This window comes from Castor canadensis, chromosome 10 (genome assembly GCF_047511655.1).
Source record: "Castor canadensis chromosome 10, mCasCan1.hap1v2, whole genome shotgun sequence".
In the NCBI taxonomy this organism is placed as follows: domain Eukaryota; kingdom Metazoa; phylum Chordata; class Mammalia; order Rodentia; family Castoridae; genus Castor; species Castor canadensis.
In genome coordinates, this window is record NC_133395.1 from 27,785,852 (window position 1) to 27,791,851 (window position 6,000).

The window sequence follows — 6,000 nt, forward strand, 5'->3', positions numbered from 1 at the left end:
GTCTCTTACTCTCACATATAATTGGAAAGATAAGGGATTTGTATCCTTGATAATTATATTTCAAAATGATTACCAGGTCTCTGAGAAAGACATTCTACTATGTAAAACTGGCACAGTCTTTTAAAAATATTTGTATCTCAGAGAATTTCTCTTACAAGTTACCTAAAATAAATGCTCTAAAAAAAAATCCAGACCTTAGGGTCCAAAAGGCAGGAATAAAGCTAATGTAAAGTTTAGTAAGTTTGAAAAGAACAAAGAACTGTAAGGCTGACTTAGTCACCCTATACCAATCTGTGTCCAACAAAATATGATAAAGCCAGTGTATCACCATCTGGTCTCTTTCCTTGTTACCACCTTAACTGATGCTTCCAGGCTGTGGAGACCTAAGGATAGAAATATACTATGACCTGAATTTGACATACAAAATGAAGAAAATATGTGTTTATTTCAAAATCATTGAAAATTTCTTTGACATTTTAGCATGCTCTGGGATTGCCTGATTGATACAGAGTGCTATCAGGCATGGAGTTTCACCTCAGTAAAGATGCATGTTACAAGCTGATTGGTAGAAAGAATTAACAGAGGCTGGACTGGCAGTCTGTTGGGGTGTGAAGGGCAGTAGCAAGAGTATTTGGTGCTATGTCTCTGGAAAGGCTGTGTGAGTCACACTGCACGTCCAATTATTTTGTAGCTTTAAGGGAAGAGGTCAGAAATAGAAAATTAGTGTTGGGTTATTTTATTGACTAAATTTTCCCTGGTATTACCAGAAAGATAAGATAAGGAAAGAATATGATTGCTGAAAATCAGAAATAAAAGGAAATAAAAATATTTTGAAAGTCTGGACCTTAATGCCATGAAGCTCAAACAGGCAGAGACAAAATTGTTAAAGGTTTAGAGAGATAGGACTGTGCTGAAATTTAACATTTTAGGAAGATAAGGAGTGTAGCTTTCCCACTTATTGCTAAAAATTCTCAGAGGATTCAAGCACCTCAGAGCAAAGATCAGATTAAGGATATGGAGGACAGTTAAACCTCAAAGTCAAATTGAATTAACTTTTTAGAGAAATCCAGGCTACAGCTTTTTCCCAGAAGCCCAAGAATTCAACTTACCAGTTTCAAATTTAAAAACAGGATGGGAGTTGAGGATAAGAAATTTCTACACACAACACCTTCATGCACATATTCACATGTATATGTAAATTGTGGGTATTAATACTGGCTAACACTATTTGAAATGGGCTACCGTTATACAAACAAAATGTTTGATCTGCTAAAATAATTATAAACCTGAAATATGAGTAATAAAAATTGCCTTCATTATTAGAGTCTATTATCCCCCCTAAATATCTTTCATTAGTAATGAATTTAGAAAGCTGACCAAGTCTAAATAGTCACCATATTCATTGAAATAAAGAAGCAAAGAATAAGAAGAAAAGAATTATCACTAAATGCAGCACCAAGACCATAGATATAAACATACTATGGCACAAACCTTGTATACAGCAGAATTATGGCCAGATCTATGTGTATTTACTACCACTGTTACGGATTGCTTGCAATGCCCATTCAGGATTTTAGAAATGTTACAATCTTGTGACTGTTGAGGATCTAGCGTTATTTGCTTCCTGATCAGACTGTTTAATGATTGCACTGAGTCCTTAATAAATGAACATTGGAAATTTGTGGGGAGAAAATAATTTGTTCCAAAGTTCTTTATTCATGTTATGAAGAGCCACAGCTAGAAATGTGAAAATCATTACATACCCCCACAGTCTTGTGTTTTGAACATTTGGTCCCCACTTGTGGCATATTTTGTAGGTTCTGGAAACTTTTGAGGTTGAAACTATCTGTAGGATGCAAGTCACCAGATGCAGGCCCTTCAGTTATCCTGTCACCTGGACCTTTTTCTATTCCTCTCTACTTCCTGTCTGCTATGAGGTAAAAACTCTCCTCTACTACATACTACCACCACCACTACGATTTTCTTCACAAGAGCATCAGACCAATTGTCCATGGACTGAACCCTTTGAAACCATGAGTCAAAGTAATTCTTCACCTTAAGTTATTTATTGCAGATGTTTGGTCACAATAAGGCAAAAGGAAGGAACACTGCACCATTTGGGATGATTGATTATATGCTGCAGGTTGAAAGAAAAAAAAAGGGTGTCTGGCACACAAGGGGTGTTTGGCAGGCAGAAAAAACATGGAAAAAAGATTTTTCCTTACTAAATCTGTCTGCTGTGTCCACAGCCCAACTGCACTGAGAAAGCAGCATAGGTTGCCAAGAGACCAAAGGGAACACCCAGACATAAGGTTTATTGAAACTAACTAGAAGCACTGAAAAATGAGACATTTGAAAAAAAAATCTTCAGCCCTAACACAAACCTGTTTCGATGTATTTCCTACAGTCTGTGTTTATAATTTCCATTTTTATATTTCCATGTCAATGAAATGCATACACTGGTAAGAGTTATATAATTATACAAAATAGGTATACTACAATTTGCATGACAATAAAGATCCATTCATTCAGAAATATATATATGTAATCAATGAAAATATATAAAATTCTATGATAAATTTTATGAATATACATATAAAATTCTATGATGAATATAACTAATGTAGAAATACCCTATCTTATTTCTTTCTTACATTAATTGAAGAAAATCATAAATTTTGCAATTATTAAAGGTATTAAACTATTTTCAGAAGAATAAGCCTATCCATTGACATAGCCATTTTTGGTGGTACTCTTATTTTGAGTTTACTCTGTTTTTGACAGTATGTCAATATATATTAATTACAAAATCTCAGTAATTCCTAATAATCTGAAATTAAATTTTATATTCTCATTTTCTGTCTTTCCATCTCCTGTCTCTTTTTTCCACACATTAAAAAATGCACACATACTACCAGATTGTCTTCCTCTTTCCCTTCCCTCAATCATTCATTTCCACACTTTCCCTCTATTCTTCATCCCTCCCTCTCTTCCATTTTTCCTTCCTTCCTCCCTTCTTTATCTCATCTGTCAATATGAACAACCGTTCATTCTTTTTCTATGTGTATGAACATAAAAGCCTTCACTGTTAATAGTTGTTCCTGATCCTAACCCTGCTTTAACCTTGATTAGTATTGTAGTCTCTACACATAAGAGGACATAAAATTTCAGAATAGTACGCCATAGTATATTCTTGACAATAACAAGGTTTATTAGGATTTTTATATTTTTTTGTTTTCATATTTCTCTGTGACTTCCCCAAGTTTCCTTCAAAAACAAAGTTTGGGCTCAGAGCATTTTTTTGGAGACATAAAAGTCCCAGAAATGGAGCAGTGGGAAGAGCAACACCAGACGGCAGAGTAGTATAATCTGAGAGCATGCTGCTACAGTGGTCACAGGCTGCCCGAAAAACTTCTCTGGAGATAAGGAAAAAGCACCCTTGAAGTCTACTGAATAATTTTGGCTGTCATCTTCATCGGTCAAGAATCCTCTTTGAGATTCAAGGTATAGTATTCATAATACTTAAGAATATATATAAAATAAATTTAAGGTGCATTTTGCATTTAATCATTTTCAATTAACTCATGGGCAAAAATTGAAATGTTAAAATGGCTATGATACAAACTTTTTGAGCAAGATAAACAGTGCTTTAAATTAAGGTATAGCCAATAGGGATTCTATTTTCATCAAATATTCTACCTGATGAAGTCAGAGAAATTAATACAGCATTCCTTCTTCAATGATTCAGGCATTATACAATTACACTGTATTGTTTAAAGGGCTAGTAAACAGACATTTAACACTGTAAATGAATGTAGTCATTTTCTATAGAGGACTGCATTTTAAAAATCCATTTAAATTATTCTCCTCACAACTTTCAGCTAAAATCTTTATTGTCTTGCTGTTTCACTGTTGTCGTAGCAAATCAAAATGGAATGGATTTTAGACTCATTGCAAGTCACTCCTATCTCCCATTACTTTAAGTAATTGTGTCCTCTTTCTTATCAAATCAGAGACATCTACTTGTGATTATTGGTGTACAATGATTTGAATTAAAGACTAATTAGAGAATAATGTTATTTGCATTTTGTTATTTAGGAAGTACATCAAATACAATGTGAATGTACATTTCACACGTGTGTGAAATAAAATCTATGTTAATAAAATATACATTGATGAGACTGATTAAAAAAGAATAATCAGTTGAATGTTATTGAAAAAATTTAAAGAATATTATATATGTAAATTGATGGTGGATCACATCTATAATCCTAACTACTTGAAAGCCAGAGATTGGCAGGACAGAGAATTGAGGCCAGACCAGTAATTGGTGACACCCCATCTCCCCAATAACCCAAACAAAATGGACTGAAGGCATTGCACAAGTTGCAGTGCACCTGCTTTGTGAGTGCCTAGTTTGCATACTCGACATCCTGAATTCCAATCCCAGTCATACAGAAAAGAAACTCAGTTCCCAAACTACAAGGCTTAGATTTTCAAATATCACAGTGTATCAGAAATGATCATTTCATGTTATTCAGAGTAACACAAATGTTCTACACATGCCACTTTGGTAATAGATTCATGTATTTCATAAAATGATGAAGCGAACTATGCTGAAGTGTTAAATTTAAAGAAAATTCTCAAGACAAATATAATATGTTTCAAATGTTAAAAACATCTAAAACACAGCTCTTAGTATTTAATTATGAGCCTGGTATGCATAGAGACCAAGGTGCAAGTTAGTCATGATCATCTAACATGCATTTACATGTCCAAATTTTTGTAAACAGTATTAAACAGTAAAATAATAATAATGCAACTGTTTCCAGTTGCATTTTGAATAATATGTTTAACTTACAGAAATATGAAAGAAAGAAAATGAATTTCTTTATACAGTGAAAACAGATGTTACTTTCACTTATAAAATTCAAATCCAAATTCTTATTTAAATGTTTCTTCAACAAGTTTCTACCTTGAATCAAGTGGGTATAAAATGATATTGAATTAGTATTTTGCAAGCACAATGCCTTGATTTCAGACCCCAGTATTGCCAAAAAAAACCAGTTAGTATATATTCTATATTAAATACAGTGATGTAAAATCACCTCAATACAAGAGAGTGACTTGATTTAGTGTAGTGAAGAACAGGAGGAGGAAATTGATGTCCACAATTACAAATTACATGCACTTATGTCCTGAAAGTTTAGCTAATTCAGAGTGGAAGAGGTGAAATTTTCCATTATCAGTAATTAACATAATAATCTAGCTTTTAGCTTAGAGAAATCAATTGAAAAATCATTATATCTAGAATAAGATTCACTAAAATTGTACAGATAAAACGTGAAAGTACGAAAATCAATATTTATACATTATTCAGATATTAGTTAAAATATTTTCTAAAAGAAATTTCAAATAAGCTCTTACATTATGTTCACACTTTCTACTTTTCCTTCAAGGTTTTTATCACTGTGACAATATTATAATTACCGCTGTAATGGTTATGTAGAAATTATAAATCTAAACTGTCTAAAGAAATAATGGGGATTTTATAAATGTGACTGTTTTCAAAATTGATTTGGAAAGATAAATTAGTACAAATGGAATCATATCTGTAAAGATAAATAAGAAGTGAACATGTACAACCTCATTGATTAGGCATATTAACACTTATAGTATTTAAAAATACTATGAATGATAAATCAGAAAAAAGTCTCACATAGCAAAACATTTCTATGAGGAAATAAGTGATAATTGAATATTGACTTTGAATTTCAATAATTTAAGTTAAAATCCTAGCTCTCCTTAATAACATGACATATATTACTTACCTTCACTTATTTAGGAAAACAAATAATTTTAAATGAAATTTCCAATTTCCAACATGACATAGGTTTCTTCTCTGAAAATTTAAATTGGTGAAAAATTCATTCCAGTCACTTGGCATATGCTTTTATTAACTCCTTACCATTTTGTCTTCTGTCCAGTTACTACTCTCTA